Source organism: Bos taurus, chromosome 19 (genome assembly GCF_002263795.3).
Source record: "Bos taurus isolate L1 Dominette 01449 registration number 42190680 breed Hereford chromosome 19, ARS-UCD2.0, whole genome shotgun sequence".
Lineage (NCBI taxonomy): Eukaryota > Metazoa > Chordata > Mammalia > Artiodactyla > Bovidae > Bos > Bos taurus.
The window spans coordinates 19,555,393-19,561,392 of NC_037346.1; the positions used below are offsets into that span (position 1 = coordinate 19,555,393).

Consider the following 6,000-nt stretch of genomic DNA (forward strand, 5'->3'; position numbering starts at 1 on the left):
GTATGCTAAAAATAAGTGTAGAGGGAAAGGAGACAGAGACGAAAGGAGGGGGGAAAGAAGAGGAAGAGAAATGGAATTTTGAATAATCTAAGCCACTAGATTACGAGTCTTACAAAATAGAACTCATATAAAGATATCTAGAAAGTGCCTGGCACAGATTAGGTCCTCCATTCCATAAATGTTTGAAGAAAGAGAGAAAGAGGAAGGAAGGAAGCAAGGAAAACAGGGAGGGAGGGAGGAAGCAAGAGAAAGAAGCAAAGAGGAAGGAAGGAAAGAAAGGGCAAAAGTCTGGTTATTTCCCTGAGGATGAATGGCCCTGGAGCTTGGGCGCATTGAGCATGGTACGCAGGGACAGTGGGATGCTGCCTGAATCATTCTTTATGTCCCAGGTTTTCATCATTTACCATCTAGACTTAGGGGATTAATTCCCTGGGAAGTGCACCCAGTAACACACCAGCTAGTCAGACAACACAGATCACAACAGCTAAAGTTGTAATTCCTCCCCCATTGATAGGGCTTCAACAGAAAGAGGAAGAATGGAGCAACTGAAAACTTCCATTCAGAGTAAGTAACAATAAGTTACAAATGACTTAGGGCGTGCAGAGCAAGTGAGAGGTAGGCAGGAAGATGGGAAGCCATCATATGCTCTTTATGCCAGAAGATCCAATCAAGGTGTGCAGCATGAACTCACTCAGATTTTAGGCAAATGATTTAAATTTTCCAATTTAGAAAACAAAAGTTTTTTTAAAACAAAAAAAAATGTCTTTGGGGGCTGTGCATGGCATGTCAGAATTCTGTCCCCTCCACTGGAATGGCAGAGTCTTAACCACTGAACCAGGAATCTGCTTTTACCAAGCTCACCAGGGTCTGTGGACGTGCAGGTGGTTGATGGAGATGGGAATGGTTTGGCCTGTGGTTTTCTAGCCATTCCTGAGTACCCATGCCTTCAGCATGGTTGGCCTCCTGGGGTCTTCTCAGAGCTGGGGACTCATAAACTCCTTGGCCTTCAGTTTTCCTTCTCAGATACTTCTCTACGCTCAGACCACCAACCTCCCTCAGACCATCTCCCCTGCTCCTCTGGGGATCTGGATCCCAGGGATTCTTATCACAGTGGCCTGCTAGGCTCAGGGTCAAGCTTTGCTCTGGCTGTTGGCTTCTCCCAGGACATTCCCAAGGGTTAGCATCTTGGAGACTAGATCTCTAGAATCAAATGGAATTCTCACATTTTCTCTCTTGCTACCCCGTGACTGAAAGACCAACTCACAAAAAGCTGATTAATAAGTCAGAATGTTACTGTGTTTCGAAAATACCTACCATTCATTGGGCCCCTACTGAGTGCTAGGTACTGGGTTAGGCCCTTCTTACAATATCTCCTCAGAGTAGAACTTATTAAACCCCATATTACAGATAAGGATGGAAACTGGAGCTTAGGGAGGAATTCACAGACTAATGAGTGGAGGAGACAGTCTTACTCTAAAATCCTTACTCTTTCCTCTACCCCACACTGCTACACAATCCAAAAGCTGTCAGAGTGGAAGCTGGCCTTACCAGGAGGAGGACCAAGTACGTTTGCATCCAGGACACCTCTTCCTATTAGCAAGAGTCCTGGGAACTAAGGGCTTCCCAGGTGGCTCAGTGGTAAAGAATCCACCTGCCAATGCAAGAGACACAAGAGACATGAGTTCGATCCCTGGGTGGGGAAGACCGCCTCAAGTAGGAAGTGGCAACCCACTCCAATATTCTTGCCTGGAAAATTCACTGGACAGAGGAGCCTGTCAGGCTATAGTCCATGGGGTCGAAAAGAGTCAGATACAATTTAGTAACTGCACACACACGCATGCACTTGGACGTAAATTATAATTTGACGATCAACACAAAACCCAAGTCAGGGGATGGTGATCTGGAGGCATTGTCCACAAAGCCATGAGCACACTAACCTTGACCCAGAACGGAACTCTGCTCTCTAGTGACCTGAATGTTGGCATCTCCCTAACACAGCACACTCTCCCTTTGCAGAATGTCGGGTAAACCTCGGCAGATTTGTTTTGTCTCTGCTCCATGATTTGCACAGTCAATGGGGAAAACAGGCTCTGGAATCCACCAACCTAGGTTCAAATCCAGGCTCCACTGTTCATTAGCCATGTGACCTCAGACACATCACTTCCGCTCAAGCTACGGGGTTTTCACCCAAAGAGAACGTATGTAAAACTCAGAGCCCCGAGCTCAGTGATGGCTGCTTCCCCTCCCCCTCGTACAGATGCAGCATTTCTCCAAGCGCTTTTCTCTAGTCACATTCCAGTCCTGAGGGCTGTCTCTGGTCACGTTTATAGGACTTGGGTAATTGTTAATCCTCCCTCCCCGCCCTCTGTCCCCTTTGCCCTTAATCCAAACAGGCATATGATCAGGTCCTGGCCCAGACACAGGGTAGATATAAAAAGGACATTGTGTCTGAAACTGGGAGCCCAGAGTTACTTGTGTGTGGGGGGAGGTGGGGGCGGGATTTCTACCTCCCACGGTTCACTAATCAGGCTCGGATAGTCACAAGGGGACGCATGACCCCCAACCCACCCCCAACCCTGATGGCCTCCAAGCTCACCGCAGCCTGGACCAGCTCCTTGAGGCAAAGCGGCTTCCCCCTGCCTGGATCTCTGTCAGCGTCATGGCAACCTTGCTCTGTTCAAGAGTCATCTTCCTAAAAAGTTAAGGAGGATGTAAATTCCTAAATCAAGCCCTCTTTACTTCTAATGATTGTCATTGTTTCAGAGGACCTTATATTGGTTTATATTCACCAGACTGTGTTCCTTTAAGTTGTGAGGGCAAAACTAACATCTATTGAGTTTTTACAACATGCCAAGTGAATTATTTCATCATACGTGTATTACAGCTTATGCCCAATCATGCCTTAGAACGAGATCCAGTGTGAGAGGCTAATACAGTGTGGGAGGGCTAATATATGTGAATTGTTTCATTTTATCCTCATAACAACCTTGGGAGGTGGGTATGGTTTCTACCCTCAGTCCAAAGATAAAAATTAGCATTTATAAAGCACTATGAGCAGGTGGCATTCCCCATGTTTTAAGTTCATGAGCTCATTGCAGACACTCCAGTCTACTCCTTTTACTGAGACTCAGAGAGGTAAAGCAAGTGGCCTGGGTCACACAGCCAGCTGCCATTCATTTAAGGGGGTTCTGGCTTCTGAGGCTCCTGACCACTTGACTACACAGCCTCCTGTTTTTCTCAAAGCAGGTTCCACACGTCATTTCAGCAGCCCACAGATACCATTACAAATCAATGGGGCGTGAGCCAGATGAGACCTGGCTCAGCCACACAGGTTCCCCGGGGCGCTGAAGGACAGACCACACTGATTGATTTCCAGGCTGGGTCTTTAAATGTCAGCATGAGCGTGACCACCTCAGACCTTGGGCTCAGAAATAAAATGCAGAAGGAAAGGGCGCTCTTCTGTGTGCAATGAGAGGGAGCAGAAGAAAAGCAACGGCCCAGAGAAACCACCACCTGTGGGCTGGGTTGGCCTCTCGGAGCTCGGAAAGGGGTCCCCGCAGGCAGTCGGGGCTGGGAGTCGGGTGGACCTGTGCCCTTGCCCTTGAGTTTCTGGGAAGCCATTTATGGCCTGACACCCACCCGGGAGAGCTGGGTCTTAACCTGATATAGCTCTTCTCTCTCTTGTTATCAATTGGTCACCATTACGAGCCACTCACTCAGACCAGCCTGGCCGCTTCAGCACTGCTCATCCTCACAAAGGCGTGGAGAAGAGCGAAAACAGCTCACCAGAATTCCCACCCCCCAGAATTCACCCAGACCCCCTCCTGTCCCCCGGCTCTGCTGCATGGGCCTCTGGGCCCGCTCAGCTCCATCAGTCACTGTTCTAGGAGCTGAGGGGACAGATACACACGACAGAAACGGACCTACCTGCTCTCGTGCAGCTTCAAGGGGGAGACTGACAAGACAAGGGAGGAAACAGAAAGAGATCGAAGATGAATTTCAGATGAGTGGTCCAGTGGCTAAGACTGCGCTCACAATGCAGGGGGCCCAGGTTTGATCCCCGGTCAGGGAACTAGATCCCAAATGCCGCAACTAAAGATCTCACATGCCATAATGAAGATCGAAGACCCCACATACTGCAACTAAGACCCAATGCAGCCAAACACAAACTAAATAAAATAAATTATAAAAAGCGAAGTGATATGAGAGAGACTCACGGGGAGGGAGAAAAGATGCGCGATGATAGTCCAGAAGGACTTCCTCTCCAAGGAAGCGTTGTTTGAGCCTAATTCTGAGTGATGGGGAAAAAAGATGACTCTGAGATCTGAAGAAAGAGTTCTCAAGGCAGAGGGAACAGCAGAAGCAAAGTCCCTGCAGCAGGAGCAGACTCGACCTTTTGGACCACAAGGAGGCTAGTGGGCAGAGAGGTGGGTGGGGGGAGGAGAGAACAGGGTGAGATCAGGTGGACCCTAGACCCCTGGTGCTTTGTGCCCCTGGGAACGTGTGCTTTTCATCAGTGTCACCGTCGGGACTTGACATGGTCCCTGGCACGTTGTGCCCCTGGCATGAATGCCCTTCATCAGGTTCACCGTCAGGACTTCACATCCCTGGACCTCTTTCTCTCCTCCCCACTCATGTCCCCCAGTATGCCTTTAGTTGAGCCCTTGCGCTCACAGACTTATAAAAGATAACAGAGAGAAGACTCTTGCCCAACCATGCCTTAGATGGAGGTCCGGTGTGGGAGGCTAAAGAAAGATCCTGGGAACTGGGAGACGAGAGGATCTGCCTGCTCTTAAGGGACTGCCTAAGCCCACCACCTGCCTCCTCCAGCCCTAGCTCACAGCACACGCCTGCTGCCCACTCACCATCCAAATCCGCCCTGAGCCTCTGTTCGTCTTGGCCCAACACTGGCGATGACCTTGCCCACATTCCACTTAGAGAAACCCCTCTTATTTGCCTAACATAAATGATTCAACTCCGGGGAGCCTCTCGAAACCCCCAGTAACATTTAATTGCTGGTTTGGATTTTTTTTTTTTTTTTAATGTTCCTTTCGCCTTTGGAGATCTATTTGATCTTTCGTGTCTTTTTTCTTATAGTTTTCTAAATACCTGTCTCTTCCCTCATACCACAAAGTCTGTGGAGAGTGGGAATTTAATGTTGCCTCTGCCGTGAAGCTTTTGGTAAGACACTTAGCCATGTCAGATCTCAGCTTCGAGTGCCACAGGAGCAGATCCTAAAACCAGGATTCAATATAAGAAGTATATTGGAGGACTTCCCTGGTGGTCCAGTGGTTAAGAATCCTTCTGCCAATACAGTGGATGTGGGTTCAGTCCCTGGTCGGGAACTAAGATCCCACATGCCTTGGGGCAACTAAGCCCATGTGCTGCTTTTTTCGCTCATGACTACTTAGCCCATAGGACCACTGAGCTCGCGTGCTCTAGGGCCCGTGCTGCACAAGAAAAGCCGGTGGATTGCAACAACAGCTTGCACGCCACAACGAAGACCCAGTGCAGGCAAAATAAAAACAAATAAATCAAAAACTTTTTAAAAAGAAGTGTATTGGGAGGCAATGCCAGGATGTTTCAGGAGACAAATGGGGATGTTAGACAGGGAAAAGGAAGGCACTACAAGCAGGGTACATTATTATTAAGCAAGTCACAACACTGGGCACTGGACTTCAGAACTGATGGAAAACTCTGGGAGACGCGTAGACTGTAGGTTCACCACTTGGCTGAACATTACAATCACCTGGGAGCTTTGAAAAACACAGGTGCCTGAATCCTCCAACAGAGACATGAATTTAATTGGTCTGGGATGAGGCTTGGGCACCAAAAAATTTTTTATATTCCCTAGATGATCTAACATGCAGCAAAGTTTGAGTTACTGGTGTATAAAATACCCTCCAAGAGATGAAAAAACTGGGGTGTTTATCCACCAAGGCTTCATCCATCTTTGCTTGACAATGCTCGCTTGGCCACAAAAAAAGAGAATGCTCAGTT

General features: G+C 48.2%; 1 protein-coding gene across 1 annotated transcript in view; it reads right to left on the reverse strand.

Annotated features, from left to right (window-relative positions):
• The window catches only part of LYRM9 (LYR motif containing 9), a 91,977-nt gene extending 87,584 nt beyond the window's left edge, over positions 1–4,393 (reverse strand). Inside the window, exon 1 of the mRNA XM_010815843.4 lies at positions 4,218–4,393. The gene's annotated coding sequence lies outside the window, so the exon portion shown is untranslated. The remainder of the gene's footprint in view (positions 1–4,217) is intronic.
• Between the last annotated feature and the right edge of the window lie 1,607 nt (positions 4,394–6,000).